Source organism: Toxorhynchites rutilus, chromosome 2 (genome assembly GCF_029784135.1).
Source record: "Toxorhynchites rutilus septentrionalis strain SRP chromosome 2, ASM2978413v1, whole genome shotgun sequence".
Lineage (NCBI taxonomy): Eukaryota > Metazoa > Arthropoda > Insecta > Diptera > Culicidae > Toxorhynchites > Toxorhynchites rutilus.
The window spans coordinates 27,170,812-27,196,000 of record NC_073745.1 but is presented as its reverse complement, the minus strand read 5'-3'; the positions used below and the strand labels follow the sequence as shown (position 1 = coordinate 27,196,000).

General features: G+C 38.1%; 1 protein-coding gene and 1 long non-coding RNA gene across 7 annotated transcripts in view; one reads left to right on the top strand and one right to left on the bottom strand.

Annotated features, from left to right (window-relative positions):
- LOC129771811 (insulin-like growth factor 2 mRNA-binding protein 1) overlaps positions 1–25,189 on the top strand; it is a 280,305-nt gene that overhangs the window by 156,583 nt on the left and 98,533 nt on the right. The gene's annotated exons all lie outside the window — the stretch shown is intronic.
- LOC129771812 (uncharacterized) lies at positions 13,086–14,037 on the bottom strand. The gene is made up of 3 exons (XR_008742481.1): positions 13,618–14,037; positions 13,376–13,429; positions 13,086–13,226 (listed from the first exon to the last, which is right to left on the bottom strand). It is a non-coding gene; the product is annotated as an uncharacterized LOC129771812 (long non-coding RNA).

Sequence of the window (25,189 nt, the reverse complement as noted above, 5' to 3'; positions counted from 1 at the left end):
ATGGGTAAAACTGAAGCCCTCATGTATAAAACTGGATGATATTTTGAAAATCTGGAAGTTTTAGGATTAAACTGTTTGACTGGATCGAGTAAAAAAAACTGAAAGAATCCAGTGGAACATTGGCAACGCTGGCCCAAACAGTGGTTGGGTGTTGACATTACACATTGACGAAAAAGTACGCTAGTTTGCAATGAGTATACTTACAAGGTTTGTTTTACCTGTTTTACTTTACTCAAAAGGAGAAGTTTAGGGTGTACACTCAATTTTACAATCTCTCAGATTGAGATTTTTCATCTTTTAGGGTTACATAATTAGCCAAAACACTTCTCGCGGAATTTTAGTGCGCGCAAAGATAGTGTGTGAGTAATTAATATGCGTCAAAAAATACATTAAAAATATTTTGTATTAAATAAATGGAAAATATCGTCAAGTAGCATGTGTACACTCAATTTATCGATTGACTGTATATAATGTTCGGAGACTACCGTTAGATGGCAGGGTAGTCACGGCTTCCCCGATCCTCAAAGCGGGGAATTGACAAATTCAATACTTTAACCTGAGAAAAACGAACGAATAATTGCAGTTGAACCATTCCCGCAGCCATGCCGAGCTGATCTGCTCGCCTTTGAATTAGCATACAACGTATAATCTATTCAATTCCGAGCGCAACCATCTGTCCGGAAGGATGGCTCCTTCGTTTTTCGGTTAGTTCCGAAGAGGTTTTGAACTCAACAGACACGCAGCTGTTTCCAATCTTCCTGTCTCTCGCTGCCGGCATACGTGTGTACGTATGTCTGCCTATTTCCCGGTGCGTGCTTCCACCCCACCCATAACCGATCAATACTCTTCTCCTCGTGGTTGCGTCAATTTTCGTTAGGTACTTACAACTTCTTCATCCATTGTGGCGCGGCATGGCGAGGGGGAAAATCGATAACAATAAATGACGGTACGAAACAAGTAATTACGTCTTCCTCGGTGGATTTCACTCGGGGTTTTCTTCCTACTCTTCTTCCGCACCGGGCCAGGTGTGTGGTGGTGCCGCCTGTCGGAAAGTCGTGTTTCCTCTTTGTTTTCATTCACTCAAAACAGCGAAATTGCTGCCGGCTCAAGATAAATCTTTTTTCACCTACCACACTCTCTCCACGTGAGGTGTTGTGACGCTAAGAAGACACTTCCTCGTTACACGTGCATTCGGTTCCTCTGACACTTATTACACATCGCCATGCAAAGCTGCCACTAAACGATCTAATAAACACTCTTTGTGTGCTCTTTTCTTTCCAGGTAAGCATTGAAATCACTCCCCACCACATTGTTGCAACTCTGTGGATGCAACTGGCTTCACGCGCGTCACCACAATTAGCAAAGGGACCTGCATCCATGATGTGACAGATTGGCTGCTGCAATCATTGTCGAATCAAATGGGTCAGCCCCTATCATGTTTTTTTTTCTTACCACCGCCACCATCACCATTACCACCAGCAGAAACAGCAGCAGCATGATTGATCTACTTCTCGTGCCTCGTCGTTTCAAGCCGCGTGCTCGTTACGAGATGCTGATTGTCTTCCTTGCCCTCGGTCCTCTCGGCACCATCGCATCGCACCACCCATCTCGTTCCGGTCTTGTTTGCCACGGAACGACTTGTAAGGAAGCAATTCACAAACGCAAAATCCCCTCCGTTGAAACCGGCAGAGCAGCCCCGAATGCCGGGGATAATGGTGCTATAATCCTCGCTGCACATGTAAAAGCCGCACGGAAGCAAGGAACGGACGGGACGGACGGATGAAGGAATAAGAAAAAGTATATACATATTTTTTACACACGCAGGAAGCAAATCCTCGCGGCTACCACCACTACTAATAGTTCCTCGCGGAAATATGGGGGTCGCTTTGGAATTTTGGGTTCTGAAGGAAACGTGGAATCTAACAGGCAAAACCGATTTGGAGGAACTAGGCAAACCGAGGTGGCCGCGGTGAGGATCATCCATCGGAAGGGGGAGAACTAACACTACAGGGAACGAGACTGTCGGGTGACAGGGGGCCAAAAGGAGGGTAGCAGCAGCAGCAGCGATACGCATGAGTTGCGGTGGGGGCAGCGGCGAACGTTGGATTCGCTATCTTTTATGTGTACCAAAAAAGTAAATGAAAAATTGATTCAATTAGTGGCTCATTTCTTAAAAATAGTTATGACTGCTGCCGTTGGCTGTGTATTGGTGATGTAGAGCCAGGATGATTCATTCACGGAACCCATCGCTTGGATTTAACCCAATTTAATCACATTGGGCTATAATATTGATTTCACCACGGAAGCATTGATTTGGCACATCAAGATATTTCGTATAACGCGAGGGGATAAAATTATGTCACCTACTTCGCGCTGGTCTTTCTCCGAATCAACAGCGACATCTCGTTGTCAAAAAAAGTTAAATCATGCTGCTCGCTAAATTTGGATTTGAAATGACACTCTAGCAACACGTGTTACTGTGATTTCATTTTCAATTCTGAAGGGCTCTTTATGACTTCAACAAATCGACGAGCATTATGGTCACCCTTTTCGATGAAAATGAATAGTTAAGCATGTGACATACATTACGTTTTGATCTCGTTGATCTATTGATAATGCGAAGACAAGTTAATCTTATCATCATAAGAATCGTATTGTCATTGATGTTCAATCAATGAGCGAACATTTTTGGAGCGGCTCACAAATTATACAAGGCACAAACAGCGGATCAAAAAAGTATATTCTAGCTTCATGCTTTTCAGATAATGGAAAAGCTAAAACGTGGTCGTGGAAGTAACTATCTAACATGGAAGAATCTTGGTCGACTCAACATACTAGCTAGCTCATAAAGTATTCATAAAGTCCACATAAAAAACGACGCATGAGTCTCTAGTGCAGCGGTACTCAAACTTTTTGACGTAGGACTACGTCTTTCATTTTTGTACCGCAGTGTAAGTTCAAAGTTTCGAAAGCGAGAGAGTGACGCTGGACTGCAAGGTTTTGAACGTTAATACCTTTTTACCGGCTGAATGGAGTGGTATAGTAATCACTTCATCCGAAAGATAAAATGTCCACGAGTTAGGGGCTGTCCACATACCACGTGGACAGAAAAATCATGTTTTTGAACACCCCCTCCCCCACCGTGGACAAACGTGGACTTTTCCTATACCCCTCTACCCCCTGTTATCCACGTGGACATTACACCAATTATTACCAAAATAAAATTTAACTTCGCTTGAATTTCATTTTGGGATTAATTCTATTTTCTATTTTATAGTTTTATGGATAAAAATGTTAGCTTAATTAGTAATAACGGTTTGTTTTAAATTCGTTTATTCGCTTTCCAACATTCCCCAGAAAGTTATTTGTATCGCTATTGAGTTTCTTCCAAATTCCACTTATGTTATCACATTGTTTTCACCGCTAAAATCCACATAAAAAAAAATGGGAATGTGAATTGTGAATCTATTCTCGGGAATTCTTCATTGTCGTACTCAATTATTAACCGACGTAAGTTTGTTGAGCTGTACATGTTTTCAAAAAAATCAGACAATGAAATCTGGGGCTTCATTACAAAATGGTTATTGGAATTACAAAACAAAGCAGCAGTGATAAAAACAATCGATATCGATTATGCTATTCAAGTTATAAGAATGTCGTGTTAAATTATGTAGTGTTGGTTTGTTTAAGACACAAATGGCGGCTCAAATGAACAATGAACCTGCATCGTGATCGCTGGCTTCAAGTACCAATGATCTTTCTGTACAACCTCGTATGTGTTAGAAAATTTTAGGTTGTTCCCGAATTCGTGCCGGCTTTAACCCTCTAACGGACTGTGAGAACGAGGGATGTAATCAACGCAAACTACAATACAGCGACATGTGTACATGCTGAAATGCAAAAAGATTTTTTTTTTCAATAAACAAAACAATTAAAAACATTGAAAAAATTGGTGACAATATAGTTGCCACCTGCCCGTCTAGCGGTAAACACTTGATGGTAAAAATGTTTTTTCTTTTATTTGAATTTTTGATGTTAGTTTCAACAAAAACAATTAATAAAACTCATGATCACACTCAGCAGGTCCTAAACAGTTCATATGTATTGAAATCTTCAACAAATAGACTATTTTTCAATGTCTTTTCGGGAAATTTGCTCTTGCTGCTCTAAATTGAGAGTTGTTAACACAAAAATGAAACAAAATGAACAGTTTTTATTTTTTTCGCGCCCAAAAAAATCAGGCACGTTGCTAGATATCAGAACTAGTTACCAGATAGGCTAGAAGTAATAATTTATTGTTAAACAAAAGAAAAAAAAAATAAAGTCATTGGTGGCAATACCCATAAAAGGGTTCAGGGAAAAAATCCCAAGCATCACTCTTATAAACACACAATTATTCAAATATATTGAGTCATTTAAAAAGTATCCGCATTTTTCTGTTTGATTTCTGAATATTTTTTTTGAAGTAAGACTACGTCTAACCGGAAGATTAGGGGGTAAAATGATCTATGTGACACTTTTCTGTTGATCGATTTTGGTGGTCTCTTCCATAATCGCCTCGTGAAAACTGTCCAGTTGTGAACCGCACAACACTGAATTAACCTTTTGGCTATGTAACCCCTCATGATCGAAGATTCGCTTCCAGTTCCACCATACACACAGCGTCCCTTTTTTTTTTTTTGGAGTCAAGGCTTTGATGATATTTGTAGTGGTTTGTCTTGCTTATCCAATGATCTTTTGCGAACGATACCGTATTTTTCCTATTTCTATCACCCGTGATTATTTGCTCCAGAAATGGGTTGATTTAGTTGTGCTTCGCTGATGAAAATTAGTCAATCAACATCCTTTAGAATAATTCATGCGGCTTCCAAACATCGAGTTTCTCTGCGTGGCCTCTTTCTCAAACTATTGATTGCCTAATTCTTATTCCTAGTTTACACATTGTGTGGTATTGCTGAACCGATCCTTTCGCAACATCTAAGCCCAACCTCCCAAAACATATTTGGTTTCTCGTAAAAAACTGGGCAAGGTTATTGCACATAAAGCAGAATTCCTTTTCAATATCACTAGACACAAGATGCAATAGTATGGAACCGATATATTGTAGCGTTCTACGTAACCAACTTCACGAGGTAATTCGTTGTTCATTTGCCTTTGGTTCATCACTTTTGGAGTTCTCGAAAGACAGATAATACAAAAAATCCGTATCTAAGAAAACTATGTCGTGCATTTTTTAAATTACAAGATTCTAAAATTCTTTGATGGTGTCTTCGTCCTGGCAGAACGTAAATAAGTTCATCACTCTCAGTTCATATGCGTTACTCTCAGAATATGCATTTCAGTGAAACAGTTCAATATGGTCTTTTACGGAGTATACGTAAGGAGCAGCAAGATTGAAATTCGATGAAAATGCATTTTTGATTATATTGTATTTTCAGAAATATTTATTTTGTGTCCACGTGGACATTCTCTAAACCCCCTCCTCCCTCACCGTGGACAAGCGTGGACACTTTCGTACCTCCCCTGAAGTTATCCACGTGGTATGTGGACATCCCCTTATATGACTATCACTTATTGGTCCAAAAAATCGTTTCAATGGCTTAAAAATTGCTTTGAAAGCAAGCTATTGAAGTAATAACAATCTAGCTCATTGATGATTGGTGATCGCAATGTGTTCCCGAACACGGACGCAAAATCTAGGCACTGTGATTTCTTTTGCTCGTTTGCATTAGTGTTTGGGGAACCATAGCGGGCACATGCAAGGCGTGAGTACTTTTACTCGCATCAGTTTCTGTTCTGCTTTCGCATGGAACAATCGTGAAAAATTGTTTGCGTGTGAATGCATCTGAGCGAAGGAATATTGGCATCCATGACTTGGTGTTCCCGTGATGCAATCCAATAGCATCAGTTTCTGTTCTGCTTTTGCATGGAACAATCATGAAAAATTGCTAAATCACGATAAAAACGAAATGAATGTTATGCAATGTTATATAGACTGTATTTCGTTTTCATCACGAAATGGCGCCCTCAGTTTCTATTCTGCGTTCATGAAAAATCTCGTGTTATTGTCACGAAAACAAAAATGAGTCACGTATCAAGCATCTTCAATTCCTTTTACAAGGCCACTCAAATTTCATCGGTTCGTTTCGGGACCACCAACAAGTTCGAAAGAGTTGAATTTTATGTTAATAACAATTCCATACTTATACTCATTCACCAACACACTAAAAAGAAAAACTTTCAGAAATCTTTCAAAATATTCATTCATCCAATAATTAAGAATGCAATTGCAATTTGCAGATGCAATTTCAAATAATCATTTATTACCGAGCCAACGGTAGTCCTACGTCTACCTTGCGTTTATATCACAGATATAACCCACTTCTTGTTTTTTTAGAGGGGGCAAAACACGTGCTATTCACGCCGACAGCAGCCGTGAATTTTCACCCTTAGTTTTCCCCTGAAGAACGCAGCTCTCACCGCTGAAAAATAGCTTCTTCACATCCGGCTTCAAATGCGCTGCACTTTGATGCCACTTTTAACCCGGAAACATTGCTCGATTCCACGAAAATGAATTGATGATCAGAAAGCCACCAATGAGACTTTCACGATTTATCAGTTGACTTGCTAGCGACCAGTTGTCAGCGGCAGCGAGACATTCCAAATGGCCTTTCTCAAGGCCTAGTGTTTTGTTTAGTTTTCCAAATCGGCTTTTTTCAAGGCCAGAGGCGAACTAACAGAGCTGCCAACCTCCCTGTTTTTTTTTTCAGTATTTCCAAGACTTTTTTTGCACGTTCCCTGATATCCTGACAAACACTTAATTTTACCTGATTTTTTTCTGAAATGTACCTGAATTCCCTTAAAGGGTGTGTCACATCAAATTGCATCACGGAAAAAACGCTGTAGAAATTCGCCCAGTAGACCGATCGTTTTGAAAATTTTAGACAGTAAAATATAAACTCTTAAACAACTTTTGGCCTTTGTCTTTTTATTCATACTTCGAACCCAAGCCCGTATGCTCGCACCTTCCTCTTTACCCCGTCCATAAGATTCTGTACAACGTCAGGTTGTAGTTTTTTTTGAACAGAAATCCATTTTCTCTTGAAGTCAGCCTCCGATTTGACAACTTTTGGGTTCTTCCGGAGGGCCTGCTTCATAATCGCCCAATATTTCTCTATTGGGCGAAGCTCCGGCGCGTTGGGCAAGTTCATTTCCTTTGGCACGAAGGTGACCCCGTTGGCTTCGTACCACTCCAACACGTCCTTTGAATAGTGGCACGAAGCGAGATCCGGCCAGAAGATGGTCGGGCCCTCGTGCTGCTTCAATAGTGGTAGTAAGCGCTTCTGTAGGCACTCCTTAAGGTAAACCGTGCCGGTCATCACGAAGGGGGCGCTCCGCTTTCCGCAAGAGCAGATCGATTGCCACACCATGTATTTTTTGGCAAACTTGGATAGTTTCTGCTTGCGAATCTCCTCCGAAACGCTGAATTTGTCCTCTGCGGAAAAGAACAACAGGCCCGGCAGCTGACGAAAGTCCGCTTTGACGTAGGTTTCGTCGTCCATTACCAGGCAATGCGGCTTCGTCAGCATTTCGGTGTACAGCTTCCGGGCTCGCGTCTTCCCCACCATGTTTTGCCTTTCGTCGCGGTTAGGAGCCTTCTGAACCTTGTATGTACGCAGGCCCTCCCGCTGCTTGGTCCGCTGGATGAATGAACTTGACAAATTCAGCTTATTGGCGACATCCCGGACCTAACTTCTCGGATCACGTCTAAACTGCTTAACTACGCGCTTGTGATCTTTTTCACTGACGGAGCATCCATTTTTGCCGTTCTTCACCTTCCGGTCGATGGTTAGGTTCTCGAAGTATCGTTTTAGTACTCTGCTGACCGTGGATTGGACGATTCCCAGCATCTCCCGATGTGACAACTCCGGATTCTCGAAATGAGTGCACAGGATTAATTCACGACGCTCTTTTTCGTTCGACGACATTTTTACAAATTTACGAAAAATTGACAGTGAAGCATGGCCAACGTGATCTATACACTCTTATCTGATTATAAGCGAAAGCTGAAGATATAATTCCTAAAAATTAAATTTCTACAGCGTTTTTTCCGTGATGCAATTTGATGTGACACACCCTTTATTCTTTGTACATTTTAGCTCTTCAGAATAAAAATTATTTGTAGTAAATACGAGGGTCATTCTGTGCTTCAGAAATCGCGGAAAAATAAAGTTAGGACAAAAAACAAGGTGATTTTCGTAATCTACGTTTTATTTTCTACTTTTCTACATAATCGCCGTAACGTTCGAGGTATTTTTCATAGCGTGACACAAGTTTTTCGATTCCGAACGCGAAGTGTGTAGTGACCAACTTTTTGAAGTACGATGTAACTGTGTCATGAATTTCTTCAGTGTTATCGAATCGTAGACCGCCGAACGCCTGAAACTGAAACTTATTTTTTGAACCACCCTCGTATACTGCGGTATTTGTCAAAGTTTTCCTGGTCACAACTGAACTGTCATAATATAATAATAATCTTCGATCCCCAATTATATACTATGATGATGCTTACATTGAATAAAATTCTCCTGATACTGTGCCCTTTTTCATCATACCTGTTTTTATCGTGCATACCGTTGCAAAACGACTGAACAAACTTTTTCAGAGTGAATATCCCGATTTATCTTCACTGCGCATAAATCCCTCAAAAATCAGGACGAAAGAATACGTTTCAAAGCGTAAATTACTCAAAAGAAACTATTTGTATTCAAACTAGCCGTATTACTACAGGTTTAGGTCCCTGCAAAAATTACAAATCGAGGCAATAACTTCAACTCTCTGGCCCGAATGAAATACCTCGAACAGTTTTCGACGAAAAACGTGTTCATGTAGAATTTTGGAGCTGCGTGAAAGATGGAAAATTATTGCAGAACAAAAATGTACCTATAAAATCGAATGAATGAATGTCTGCCTATAAAAATGATGCGTTTGTTTCCCCCGAAAATCGACACGAATTCCCCGGACAATCCAATATGAGCAATCCTAGATTCTTCCTGATTTTAATTTCCGCTGTCGCTGATTTTGGAAAATTATAGTTGGCAACCCTGAGTCTGGGTGTGTGAGAAAGCCTCTATAAATCAAAACACCATCATCATTACAACTATAAATCTCTTCTGCTTTGTGATATTTTGAGCTTGTGAAAGCTCTGCACTATGCTTACTTCGTGATATTATGAGAATGCATTCTGAAAAAATTTTTACACGTTTGTTCAACACGGTAGTAAAATTACAAATGAGGTCGGCCAGGGTGAGCATGATATTTATACCACTTAACCGCTGAGTGTGTTTTTTGTGATATCATCAATATTCATATTTTTTTATGATGGTTGATAGTTGCTTTCAAAGCAGTCCTTGAGCTATGGAAAAATTCAATAAATAACAAACATCATTTATACACCTTTTATCTTTCGAAAGTGATTGTCATACCACTTCTCTCAGCCGGCAAAGATGTGTTAACGCTCAAATCCTCGAATCCCAAATGTTACCGTCTTGTATTCGAAATTTTAAACTTGCGCTCCAGTACCGATGCAAAAATACAAAAGTGGTTCGAATCATTTGACTCGATTATCTAATCTGTTTTACTGTTTTTTGAACTACGTTTTGCTATTGATTGATTAACTATTTATTGACTGAAACATTTGCTTTCATTCAGTTCAATTCCGAAATCTGAAAACTTGAACTTACTGTCTTGAGCATTATACGCTCAAGACTTTGGAGATTTTGAAAAACATCTGAAGTAGCCACAAAATATCTAAGTCGTAGTTGAAGTTGTTGAAACAGAATCTAATGAACTGGGCGAGAGCGGATAAATAATTTTTAGGACCATCACAGATTTTAGTATGGCAACTAAGATGGAATCCTGAAATTCTTCACCTTCGAAATCGAATTGAAATTTTAACAACCGTACGAATGTGAGTTTGAGTGAATTTTCACACATTCGCTAATCAACAATCATTTTTTTTTAATAAATAAAAAGCATTTTTCCTTTATATCCTTTAAATTTTCCGATATTCCTACTTAAACCTATTATTATAATATAAAACCAATTTTAGACACAATTTTCGTATAGGGCTTTCTCACCACTTGCAACCTTAGTAAACACATGATGTTTTTTCCGCCTGTGATTTTACCAGATCTTCTCATTTCCCAAATTTCCTAGCGGAATATGAAGAAACACACAACTTAGACTAAAGTAGCTTCCCCGCTTGCTAGCAAAAAAGAATTACCGAGTTCAGAATTTTAAAAAATCCCAAAACGTCGTTACGATTTATCAACTTTCTCAGCATCACATTGTCAGTTTACTTCGAGGTTTAGATTTGTATTGCGAAAAGTACCATATTTTGCCATTAAAAGTATCTGTTTTCCAAACTAAAAGCCTCCATTTATGCTTCCTACAATTTCAGAAGTTTAAAAATTTTAATTGCGATCGCATAAAAGACTAACGGAAATGAAATGTCCGCATGCAAATCTGGTAACTCAGTCATTATGTATGATTCCACTTTTTAAACGATTAAGAATATGCGAAGTCATGCGAATTAATGTTTGCTGGGATGCATGTCCAGTGAACATTAAATCGTATAACTTTTGCACATGCTAATCTGCAAATCTGGCAACTCAGTCTCGATGTCCGTGAGGTAAAACGTTAACATCATGCATTTATATGAAACTATCTTATCCGGCAAACTTCGTCTCGCCCAAAATTTGTTTTTTTGTTATCAATACATTCAAACATTCACTTTTTTTTTACTAAGCGCAAGTTCATGAGTCCAATCGCAGAATTGTTCATTGATTGATCATTATAATATCAGATTATTTTCAGACACAATTCTCGTTCAAAATTTTTCAAGCACTTGCAAATAACATGTTCCTCCGTTACATGGAATAAATGTTTGATACAGAAAATATGATAGAATTAAGACAGCCCTAAATCGGATTCCTTTCTCGAGTTTTGCTCTTATCAACACATTCGGTGATCCATTTTTATTTATATGGATAGAGGAAGATATAGGAGTGCGTTTTATCACACTATCAACCCCCTCTCCTTCAGAGAGAGGGAAGAAGTGTCTATCTACCATAGGAACGTTTCGTGAACCTACACATGCCGAATTCGGCTCCATTTGTTTGATTAGTTTTCGAGTTATGCAGAAATTTATTTTTCATTTGTATGACGACCCACCCTAAAAGAGGGGAAGCAGTGCCGAACCACCATAGAAACATTTATTGCATCCTAAAGCCTCCACATGCCAAATTTGGTTTTATTTGCTGGATTAATTCTCGAGTAATGCAGAAATTTGTGTTTCGTTTGTATGGCAGCCCCCCTAAGAGAGTGGGAGGAGTATCTAATCACCGTAAAAACATTTATTGCACCCTAAAACCTTCACATGCCGACTTTGGTTTCGTTTGCTTGATTAATTCTCGAGTAATGCAGAAATTTGTGTTTCATTTGTATGGCAGCTCCCCCTTAGAGAGGGAGGAGGGGTCTCAAACTATCACGAAAACCTTCCCCGGCCCCAAAACCCCCTACAGACCAATTTTCATGTCGATCGTTTCAGTAGTTTCCGAGTCCATAAGAATCGGACAGACAGACAGGCAGACAGAAATCCATTTTATATATATATAGATGTCAAGATATCGATGTCCGAAATTCAGAAAATCTGGATTTCTGCGTTGTCGGCCATGTTCAGCTGTCATTATGCTCTCAAAAGTCATCATATTGTCAATAATACTGACCGTGTAAGGTTCGCTTAACAGATGAGTTCCAAAACTGATTTCTATGCAGAATACATTTACGAGGTACGTAAAATATTTAAGCCCTTCAGAATCGATTTTGGAACAAGGCACAAGGCAAGCTAAAAACTTGAACAAATAAAGTTCGAAGTTTGAAAAACAACTTAACATTGTACTCTAGGATTTTACCTAACGTTTGTTTAAATGTGCAAAATGGTATCAAGAACAATATAAGAATAAACTATGTTCTTATACCATTATACAGCTTAAATAATATCTGTTGTTTTAAGTTAAGTATGTTGAGCAACAAACATAATTTAAATTATCTGCTTCCCGATTTGATCATTAGATATTTTTTTTGTGCTGAATCTAGACATTCCAATCTGTACCCCCAATATGTTCCCGTAAGATAAAATCTTATGTTAAAAGGTGACGAATTTCATGTCAACTCGTCTTAAGGTGGCCGTACACTGTTTGCCCGGAGGTCAAATATTTGATATTTTTTGACAGATAAGGTTTGATTTGATATTTGTACAAACACTATTTTGTTTGCCACTCTTCAATTTTCAACAGTAGTAAACAATATCAAACACCGAACATGGAAAAAATCAACTGAAATATTCAAGGTAACCTAACCATATACCGACAAGTTCGAAGAACAGACTGAAAAAATATTTTAGGCATCCAATAATTCAATATTTGCTTGTCGTGTTTTGTGTAGAATATATTTGATCAGTACACGTTGGACAAAATTTATCTGTCAAAAAGAGTCAAATATTTGGCTTCGGTCAAACAGTGTATGAGCACCCTTAGGAGTTGGCAGCATCATCTCAGTAGTGAAACGTTGTGGGTGCCCAGTCTACTTTGTTGTGTCAGATTTGTCCCAACAAATGGTGTCGACAACGGTGCCGATATCGTGCCATTTTGCAATGATTTTGTCGACCTACCCTTCGTATTTGACAACCGATTTCGAGCCAACATTGTGTCAATCTGGCACCACGTCGGCCAAACGCAAAACTACTCGAACCTCATTATGGCGCTATTTCTTTTCAGAGAAATGAAAATAAAATACAAAGAAAAAAATACCGTTGATAAAAATTATGCATTTTATTTCTAGAAAAAAGCAATTTTATACTTAAATTACAAAAAATTACAATTACAATTTGTACAGTTATAAATTTGTCGGTTATTTACATAGTTTTATCATGTTCTGTTATATATACATTTTTCTTGTTAAAAGTATGTGTAATATATGAATATATATTTTTTAAATATTACATTTCTTTCTCTACTTTCTCTACTACTAGTCTACTTCTATTATATTATTTGTTAATATATATTAATACACTATATACACTGATATTTTTTTCGTTCATTACAAATGTTTTCAGTAATGTATTATCTAGAACTTCCGCTAATGATGGCGCTTTGAAAAATAACCTGGAAACAAAAAAAAAATAAAACATCAAATGTTAAACTCAATGAAAAAGACATTTCTTAATCCAAGAAAAAAGCTGGAACATGAAACCGTTCCAATTATTGGTTAATGTGATTTCACTTATAACATATAACATAAAAATCTCACTCACATGTATTTACTATGCCTGCTGGAACTGGGGAGATGAAAGGCATGCGAGAACAACCTGGAAATACATAATATAATTAGCACGTAAGTGCATTACATGTTAAAGACAATAGAAACGATAACAAAAATCATTCCTTGTTCCAGAAAAAAACGGTACAATGAACCATTTTAACTGTTAGATCGATTCTCCTCATAACTCATAACAAAAACATTGAAGATATGCAAACATAAATCCATTGCGCTCACCTGTATTTACTATGATGCCTTCTGATCCAGGGGAGATGGAAGGTCCAATTCGTCTACTATGCCGTTCGGTACTTTGATTGAGCCAATCTAAAATGAATTAAATAAAATTTAAACAGAAAATGCTTGCGAAAATCGTTTCTCTGTTCGCCAACTGTTGTGTTGAGTTTTGACAGCTGCATACGCTACTTTGATGGCGATTCGCCTCATTCGTGTAGTTTGATTGTGATTATAGCTGAAACTGTGGGCAGTGCTGCCTGCGGGTGGCAAGGCGGGGTAAAATTCCGGCACTTTTGTAACACTTTTCGTCACTCGGTCGACACTGTGCTTATAACCGCTCGAAAATATAGGAATCTGGGTGTAAAGACATGGGCCATTTAAGCAACTTTGCATACATGAAATATTCGAAAAAGATTTAGACTACTTTTTGGAAAAAAAACAAATTTGTTTTCTTAATTTTTTACAAAAAATTATAATTGAAAAACTATGATACCTACAAAATTCTTGTCAATAGGATGAAATGTAGGAAATCGTTTAAATTTTCACAAAAAAAAATACCAAAAATTTTATGGAAAAAAATTTCGCTGACAAAAAAGTTATTTCAAAAATTAAAATTGATTTTTCTCAGAAACGTATTTTATAAAATTCCCAAAAAAAAAAAAAAAAAAAAATATATATATATATATATATATATATATATATATATATATATATATATATATATATATATATATATATATATATATATATATATATATATATATATATATATATATATATATGAATAACCCTTACAATTTCCAAAAATTTTTCCATACATCGGAAGATGGGCACTTTTACATGGAAAAAGTTTTTCGAACCATAACTTTTTCATGTTTTCTTTGAAAAAAATACAACTAACCCTAATTTTGTTTAAAATCAAGATAGCGATATTCTGTATTCGACCAAGTTTTAGATCTTGTTAAAATATAAACTTTTGTCGAAGACATCAACTTTCTATCTTTAATAGTTTTTGGAATATAAATCATTTTTGTATGAAGACTCCTGAAAAAAATGTTTTGCTCGTAACATTTTTGTGCGTAAATTCTCACGTTTGACATGTTTCTAAATAGATAAAAGTTAGTATTTTTTTTCAAAGAAAACATGAACAAGTTATTGTTCGAAAAACTTTTTCCCTGTAAAAGTGCCCATCTTCCGATGTATGGACGACTTGTTGGAAATTGTAAGGGCTATTCATGTATATATTTTTGAGAATTAAAAAAAAATACGGTTTTGAGAAAAGAAATTTTAATTTTTAAAATAACTTTTTTGTCTGCGAAATTTTTTTCCAAAAAATTTTTGGTATTTTTTTGTGAAAATTTAAATAATTTCCTACATTTCATCCTTTGAAAAAAATTGTAGGTATGATAGTTTTGAAGTTATAAATTTTTGTAGAAATTTAAGAAAATTTTTCTGACTTTTTCCAAAAAGTAGTCTAATTATTTTTTCAAATATTTCAAGTATGCAAAGTTGCTTAATTGACCCATATCTTTACACCCACAACGTTTCACTGCTATCTTAGATGGTGCTGCCAACGGCCAGTCGAGTTGGCATGAAACTCGTCAGGTGCTCCCCGCTGTAACAAGTAACCGCATTCAAACGGTTAACATAATGCAATCAATAACTCGAAATTTTTAATTTTGCGACTTGGTCCCTTCTGACTTCTAGAAGAGAAAAGTCGCTCAGTTCCATATCAGGTAAATAGGGCAGATGATTCAGAAAACAGACGTATAGGAAGAGCCTAATTTTCTGAGGTGTAATATTCGGATCGAATTCGATTCTGAACGTCAAATGTTTCAAAACTCTTAGATAATATTCTCTAGCAACCATTTGACTAGGTAGAATCTTCACCGTAAGTGGAATTCCTAGCTTCTAAGGTATAGTTTGGGTTCCGTAACTTGGTTAACATAGTTTATATAGTAGCCATAGTCCCTGATATCAACGATTGGTTCATTTGTTTAACCTTTATTCTCATAGGTTTCGATTCGATTTTTTTTAGTAGAATTTTTTTTATAGGCGACTTCATCACCCATATTAGACCAAGCGTTCGAATAATCGAACAACAATTTTGATAATGAATGATAATAAATGAAAAAAAAAAGATAAAATTTCACAGCTTTGGAAAGCAACCATATCATAAGGTCTTGGTAGTCTTTAGCTTTGCGATTTGTTGGGTTGGGATTGTCATATGATACAACTGAACTTAAATAAACTTAGTAAAAATTCAAAAATGATGAACATCTACTCCTCAGTCGTCAGTCCAAGCGAAACCCGCCGGTTACAATGACTCCTAAACACCCATGCACACCGGATCCACTATCAGTTGTTGGCGGACGAGCGGGGGATCGGACCCAAAAGCGTTCGGTTGTTGTGGTCTTTAATTCACATCCGAGAAGGAAGAGGAAGTGGTAGTACAGCATCATCATCATCATCATCTCCATCATCATCGGCACTAGAATAAGAGAAAAGAACCCAATGGAAATCCATCATAATTCAAAGCCGGCAACACGCGTGAGAGAAGGGGTACCGAAAGTAAAAGAAAAAAAAACACACAGAAAATAAAACTACACATGCAATACACTCTTTGTTATTATTGTACATAACACAAACAGCTCAGAACAAATTTCTTTGGATAGTAGGAAATGAAACCGTAGAACAGAAATGAATGGAACGTTTGCCGGTTAGTTTGTACGAGGGGGATTGGGGGATACCATCGGGGAGGGCACCCGCCGCGTGTTGCGCATCTCCGCTTCTATCGTCCACATCCGTCTCCTCGCGCTGATGATGCTGACCTCCAAGAAGTTTTGAAGTTTTTCTTTTTTGCTCGTTCAACTTTCCATTAATTGTTCATCCTATTTGAATATTTTTTTCCAAGTGCGATATGTGGTTCTATGTACCGCCGAGCTTAGATGGACGCGCGGTAAAGCGTTTATTTTCCTCTTCCGCTCTCTGAAAAGGCCTCATTTGTGTGCTCTGGAGAGGGGATTAATTGCAGCCTGATTTATTGATGGTAACAATTGGTGCTCATTCAAATAATACTTGGTCGGAAAATTCTAAGAAGTCCACCTGCCCGAACCACGCACCCCGCAAAAATGTTCGATAACAAAACACCCACTCAGCAGAAGCCCAACACGTGCAACGCTGCAGTTGTTGCTTTCTTGTGCCTTTCAATTTACGTATTGGAATAAAGGGTATGTCACATCAAATTGCATCACGGAAAAAACGCTGTAGAAATTTAATTTTAAGGAATTATATCTTCAGCTTTCGCTTATAATCAGATAAGAGTGTATAGATCACGTTGGCCATGCTTCACTGTCAATTTTTCGTAAATTTGTAAAAATGTCGTCGAACGAAAAAGAGCGTCGTGAATTAATCCTGTGCACTCATTTCGAGAATCCGGAGTTGTCACATCGGGACATCGGTAAGATGCTGGGAATCTTCCAATCCACGGTCAGCAGAGTACTAAAACGATACTTCGAGAACCTAACCATCGACCGGAAGGTGAAGAACGGCAAAAATGGATGCTCCGTCAGTGAAAAAGATCACAAGCGCGTAGTTAAGCAGTTTAGACGTGATCCGAGAAGTTCGGTCCGGGATGTCGCCAATAAGCTGAATTTGTCAAGTTCATTCGTCCAGCGGACCAAGCAGCGGGAGGGCCTGCGTACATACAAGGTTCAGAAGGCTCCTAACCGCGACGAAAGGCAAAACATGGTGGGGAAGACGCGAGCCCGGAAGCTGTACACCGAAATGCTGACGAAGCCGCATTGCCTGGTAATGGACGACGAAACCTACGTCAAAGCGGACTTTCGTCAGCTGGCGGGCCTGTTGTTCTTCTCCGCAGAGGGCAAATTCAGCGTTCCGGAGGAGATTCGCAAGCAGAAACTATCCAAGTTTGCCAAAAAGTACATGGTGTGGCAAGCGATCTGCTCTTGCGGAAAGCGGAGCGCCCCCTTCGTGATGACCGGCACGGTCAACGGGCAGGTTTACCTTAAGGAGTGCCTACAGAAGCGCTTACTACCACTATTGAAGCAGCACGAGGGCCCGACCATCTTCTGGCCGGATCTCGCTTCGTGCCACTATTCAAAGGACGTGTTGGAGTGGTACGAAGCCAACGGGGTCACCTTCGTGCCAAAGGAAATGAACCCGCCCAACGCGCCGGAGCTTCGCCCAATAGAGAAATATTGGGCGATTATGAAGCAGGCCCTCCGGAAGAACCCAAAAGTTGTCAAATCGGAGGCGGACTTCAAGAGAAAATGGATTTCTGTTCAAAAAAACTACAACCTGACGTTGTACAGAACCTTATGGACGGGGTAAAGAGGAAGGTGCAGGCATACGGGCTTGGGCTCGAAGTATGAATAAAAAGAAAATGCCAAAAGATGTTTAATAGTTTTTATTTTACTGTCTAAAATTTTCAAAAGGATCGGTCGAATTTCTACAGCGTTTTTTCCGTGATGCAATTTGATGTGACACACCCTTTACAATTTACAAGAAGTACAAACAAGGTTTCGTCATCGGTGTAACACCAACACCCGCCACCCGAGGGCGACATGTGATACGCGCGGCCGACAAGCACACAACCTGACGGTGGGACACATTCAACAGCTTTCCGTTTCGTGAGCATTCTGAGAGCATTGAGTAGTGAGTGAGAGTGTACACAAGTGCATCGTGCCGATGCCAGAGAGAGCGAGTGAAAAAGAAAGTTGAGCGTATTCTCTCACTCTCACGACCACATGCAGCCACCGCACAAGAAAGCTCCCGTGATTCATGAATAACGCAGTTGCAGTGATAAAATGTAAACATTATTTCCGTCCCCCCCTCCCGGACCATCGGTCGGTTTTTGTTGGTGAATGCAATTGCACACAATTGAAAAGTCATCCGCTTCACTAACACACACACACACACACACCCCGAATAAAATTGTTGCTCTTAAATGGATGCACTTTTCAGATTGGGTGCAGCCGCAGCCGCAGCCGAGAAAGTTAGAATGAGAGGGGGATATGAATGCAGGCGCATTCGTCAGTGCAGCAGAATGCTGCATGCCTCAGAAAAGCGAGAGGGAGTGCATTGCGCAACACGCACACGCGAGGTGGGAGGTAACGTGTCAGCAAAAAGGTGCCTTTCGCAAGTTATTAGTGCTTCAATCTCGCGGTGAGCGTCATAATTAAAACATTAGGTTTTTTTTTTGGTTTTTGGTCAGGGGAGGATAAGGGTGTGGCCAATTGGTGTGTGCATTCAACTGGTGCATTTCGAGTGCGTGCGTGGTGTTCGACCGGTCCAGGAGGAGGGTTAAGGACGGAAATAAGTGGGTAATAGATTTTTGGAAGTGCTTTCGAGATTTGTTGAAAACAGTGTCGTAAATGCGTTTCAAGTATTACGCACTTGTTCAGATTCTGTTTGAATCAGTGTTTCTCCAAGTGATCAGTGGCAAACCGCCAACAAATTGCACAATATAGCATTCTGAGTGCATCGAAAACTGAACGAAATATAGCATGTCTTTTTTTCTTAAGGCAGTATTCTTGCCTAAAAATATGAAAAAACTCAATTTTTTTCTCTTCATGTTTCTGAAGTTTAGGCATACAAGAATGTACCCTAGAAAGGACATTTCGAAAAACCCATTGTTTACCGACATATAGCCATTTTTGTGATGCATTATCTAAGCTAGTACGGATTTGACGCAAAACTTCAAACTTGTTTTTTTTTAACTGGTATACACGATATATTAAGTACTACTGAACCGATTTATGTTAAATTTATATGAATACAATCTGTATGCATCTCTCTATCGCATGAACTAATAAAAAATCTTTTTTTTTCTATTTCTAAAAAATAAGAAACGTAGAAAAAACGTTCTAAACAGCATTTTTCCTTCAAACGGCGCCATTTTGTCAAAAAAAAACATGTTTTGACTTGTCCGAGATTCATGCGATAACGGCATCTTTACTGATTCAGAATCTGTTCGATTTTTTTTGTATCCGGAATCGTGTACGCCATGACACAACTTTTTTTTTAAACTCCCTCATATTATACGTTTTATTTATTCAGAGCTCGAAAAAACGTGTCTCCATACTATAATAGCCCATTAAGTCAGAAAACTTCAGTCTTGAAGCACGTAGCTGTACAACTCAAACTGTAATAATTGTTTTATTGTCGGAAAAGTTGATTAACATCTTAGTTCTATTCGTTCAATATGTAATGATTACCATTACACAACGTTACACAAAGTTTAACCGGTACAACATGGTTAATTTTTTTGCTGTGGCGTCGATACGAGGTATCAATGACCAATGCCACATGTGATACTTGGATGCACCCTCAGGGCATCCATATATATATAGGCACCTTACACGATCAAAATTATTGACAACAAGGGTCTTCAATATCGTGACAGCTAGGCTTTCGACATCCGATCTAATCTGAATCAATATTTTGCCACCTTACACGGTCAATACCGCTTTCAACCCGAAACAACTAAAGTATCCGCGATGGCTAGTGGCGACATTCGAGTTTGGGATCCAAACTATTCTCCATCAGATTAGAAGGCTAAAAGGCAATTTTCAACTGGTAAAATTAGAATGAAAATATCTTCTTGGTATTATTTAATTACTTGAAGCGCGTAGTCCTAACCCTAACTTAACCTATTTTCTCTGAATTTTCAGATATTCCTACTAAAATATATTAATATAATATAACGTCAATTTCAGACACAATTTTTGTATGGGATTCTCTCACCACTTGCAGAAAAAAAGTGATTTGCATTCACATAGAATACTAATTTGATTCGGAAAAGTTAATTTTCATTCATAATGTACACTTTAGAATTCGTTTTTCCTCCTCAAAAGCACATCATAATACTCGCTTCACGAATACAGACTGTTCTTTTCAGTTTCAGAGATGCCAGATTATTTTAGTTTGCAAAAATATATGCAAGTTATATTATCTGCAAGCAAATATGTTTATTTCATAAATAAGACTATGACAGTACAACCCCGATTATCCGCGAGTGTGTGATCTTCTCTGTGTATCATTCACGACTTCGAGTTCCATAATAAATCAATAGGCCTTTCCGGAATTTGTTAGTGAGTGGTAGGTCCATGCTTTTTTGTTGTAGTCACGGCTTTTACATTATATAGCCACTGTTGTACACGACCTTATGGACAGTTTAATGATTTATGTATTGATAAAACATAGTTTTTATGTTGAAACATCTTTTTGTTTGCATCTCTTTTTTGATTCTTTAATGGGTCATCCGCGATTTCCGTTATTCGCTGTGAGTTTGCCCGACTATTCCGCGTGTTGGGACAGGTGTACAAATTTCGGACCTCATTTCAGCAAACCTTTTTAATTGGTGTAGCTCAAAAGCTGTAATTCAAATTTATTTATATAAAGCACACAAATAGTTTTAATAGACTTACATTTTGGTCTTCGAATATTATTGAATCCTGACTATCCTCCAATAACTCATAACAAATTTAATTTTAGCCTTTATTCTGTCTTCTTCGTATCGTGCGAAAAATGATTTGAGTTGTTGCGGGAAAGGGAAAGGTGTGATCAGTAGGAAAGTAGGAATTTTCGAAAATGAAAGTGCTGGCAGTGTCGTAGTGCCCCCACGGGATTAATCGGGATTCTACGGTAGCTTGAATTAATACATTATGTTTTTTTATCTGTGATTTTCCCAGATCTACTCATTCTCCAAATTTTATAGCGGAGTGTGAAGAAACACACAACTCGCTCGCTAGCGCAAAGAATGACCGTGTTCAACGTTAAAAATTCCTAAAACGTTGTTAAGTTTCATCCACTCTCTCACCATCACATTGTCAGTTTACTATGAAGTTTTGATTCGTATCGTGAAAGGTACCGTATTTTGCTATCAAAAGTATCAATTTTCCGAACCAAAAGCTTTCATTTATGATTCCTACAATTTCAGTAGTTTATAAATTTTAATTGCAATCGCAAAAAAGACTAAAAAAAATTAAATGTCCGCTTGCAAATCTGGCAACTCAGTCTGGAAGCCCGTAAGGTAAAACGTCAACATCATGCATCCTTATGAAATGTTACGATATTGATGCTAGAAATTCAGAAAATCCGGATTTCTGAGTCGTCGGCCATTTTCAGCTGTCATATTGTCAACAATATTGACCTTGTAAGGTCCGCTTAATACACAGCATTTGACAGCATCAAACATGTCCGGGTCGCAAATGCAATTTGCAACCACTGTCACTCTCAAGCTGGTGTAAATCAAGGCGCTTAACATACTGCCCGGTGGGTCAAAATGTAAAAAAAAATAAAATAAAAAATAATGAATGAAAATTCATTTTTCTGTATCGAATATGTATTCTATGTAACACAGTATTACATTTTCTCGCAAATTGTGAAATAATACTGCACTGAAATTGTGTCTGATGATGATTTTATATCATAATGGCGAGTTTTTGTAAATGTTTTGTGTTGTGAAATATATAGCCAAATGGTTAAGTAAGTGTCGTGTTTTGAGTAATCGAATAACTTAAGAATATTCATTCAAATTTTTAAGATTGCAAAACTGCCTTCTTCAAATTTTCGCGAATTTGACGATTGTTTCGAGTTAAATATGATTAGCGAATGGGCGCACCTTGTTCCATAGATCTGCCTTGAGCTCACCGAGTAGCTTGATAGTCTGGCAATGACAGCTAAATTTGCAACACATCTTGACACGCGGATCATATCCTCTTGGCCGGGGCCTGCTTGGATGAGAATGAGAATTGATAGTTGTCAAATCGTTTATATTTGTTGCATAGGCACCGTACTATGTGCCCAGTGGTTTTAACTCATTAGTGGCCAGACTGTGAAAAATATTTTTCTGCCGAAGGCCATCGGTGTAATTTTGATAATCGGCCTTAAAAAACCCCAAAGTCGAAGGATTATTTTTTCCAATCTTCCATGTTCCGGGAAATGATTGTCCAAAAAACATTAGCCAAACCCTACATTGAATAGTTTTTGTCCTAAATCACAATGTGTGTACTTTTTTTATTATACTGTAGAGAAGGTTACATATGTTTGTACTTTATTAGCTTTTTTTATTGAAACATGTTCCAAAAATTTTTGCTTTAAACCGTATTTATTGCCAAATAAAGTTTTACAAAATTGATGGTAAGTGAACTATATATATAAAAATGAATTTCTGTCTGTCTATCTGATTCTTATGGACTCAGAAACTACTGAACCGATCGACATGTAAATTGGTATGTAGGGATTTTTGTAGCCGGGGAAGGTTCTGATGATACTTCGAGACTCCTCCCCCCTCTCTAAGGGGGACTGCCATACAAATGAAACACAAATTTCTGCATTACTCGAGAATTAATCAAACAAATGTAACCAAATTCGGCATGTGAAGGTTTTAGGGTGCAATAAATGTTTTTACGGTGGTTAGACACTCCATCTCCCTCTCTTAGGGGTGGCTGCCATACAAATGAAACACAAATTTCTGCATTACTCGAGAATCAATCAAGCAAATGAAAGCAAATTAGGCACATGGAGGTTTTAGGGTACAATAAATGTTTCCATGGAGGTTAGACGCTCCATCCCCCTCTCCAAGGGGGAGCTGACATACAAATGAAACACAAATTTCTGCATAACTCGAGAACTATTTAAGCAAATGGAAAAAAAATGGCATGTGGAGGTTTTAGGGGGCAACAAACATTTCGGTGGTTCAACCATAGAAATAAAACACAAATTTCTGCATAACTCGAGAACTAATCAAGCAAATGGTAACAAATTTGGCTTATAGAGGTTGTATGGAGCAATAAATGTTTGTATGGTGGTTTGACACTCCTTTCCCGTCTCTAAACTCGAGAACTAATTAAGCAAATGGAACCAAATTTGGCAAGTGGAGGTTTTAGGGTGTAATAAATGTTTCTATGGTGGTTTAACACTACCTGAACAACTCGAGAACTAATCTTCTTCTATCTATATAAATTAAAATGGATAGCCGAATGTGTTGATGAGAGCAAAACTCGAGAATGGAATTGTCCGATTTAGGGCTGTCTTTATTCTATAATATTTTCTGTATCGAACATTCATTCCATGTAACGGACAAATCTTGCACGAGAATTGTGTCTGAAAATAATCTGATATTAAAATGTCGAACACATGGATTAGTAGATTTCCAAAATCACCGTTCATGAGTTTCTGGTGAAGCATGGGTACTAAACACGCTACAATATATGGACTACATATTAACCCATATTCCGGAATCCGATCGGATTTCACAAGGTTGCAACACTCGATAGGATTTGACTCGATCAGATTAAAGAATGCAACATTGTGCTAATATCAAATCCGACAGAAAAATCGAAAATTTACCGAAACACATTTGAAGGAACGTATCTCAATGTGCGATTCGTTCCATAAACGCAATGGAAATACGAGGAGCGTTTAGAGCGTGGTGTTTTGTTTCCAGAACACCTGTCAGTATTGTCCCAACACTCGTTTATAGTGGATGAGTATATGTGTTTTAAAATCGTGTTGGTTTTCGCCTCCGATAACGCGACGCCGCATACCGCTCGAATTGTAACCGAAAAAAAAACCTGTAGTAAAATGACATTCAAGTTATTACTCCCCAAATTTGGTTCCCTGTGATTTTTCTTTTTTCCTGAGCTGAAAAACATCCTAGAGACCGTTTTACCAAGAAAATATCAGTAAAAGCATCGGAGGCGATTTTCGAGAAACTCGGAGAAAACTTCTTTTATCAGATCTTCCAAAAGTGGAAAACTTGCTGGGAATCGTGTATTTTATCGGAAGGGAAGTACTTTGAAAGCCTGTAATTGAATTTTTTGAATAGATGCATTTTTCGATTTTACTGACAGTTGTTTCTGAATGCTCCTCGTACATATTTGTAGCGAACTGTGAAGGGCAAATCATTCACAATAATGTTGAATTAAGAAAATCTTGAGCAGCTGAATTTAACCCTGAAGCAGGGTTTCACATGGTCTGGGTCTGGTGAAACCAGAATAAAATTAGTATCAAGCGCTTCTACCAAGAAACTGGTCTCGATGAATTCCAACAAGTACTGCTCGCAACTGAACGTGTTAGAATTAACTATCCAGAACGCTTCTAAGACTACACTTCGCCTTACTCACCAAATATTGCATCTTCAGGTTATCAACTGTTGGGATTCCTGTAATAACTTCAACTTACTGTATAGACGGTAAAGCGCTTTGCCTAGTTTTTTGAGGAGTAAACAAACGAGTTCCGATGGGATGGAGTTCTCAGATTGCGTGAAGGGTTGTGAAATATTGTGGAACAAAATGGTACATCTAGAATCGAATAGATGTAGGTCTATAACTTTTGTTTTTGATTTCTCCCTTAGAATCGGTTATAAAATATTTAGCATGATTTAAGAATTAAGGGTTATAGGTCAACGAAATCATTCAGCACGATGATATTGCAGGTGTTTTGTTTTGGCTAGCTTCTTTATAGCCGCCAGGAACCTGTGAAAACGAAAGTCATTGATAGACGTTATAGACGAGATTTTTTTTTTCGCAATCAACGATCACGAATG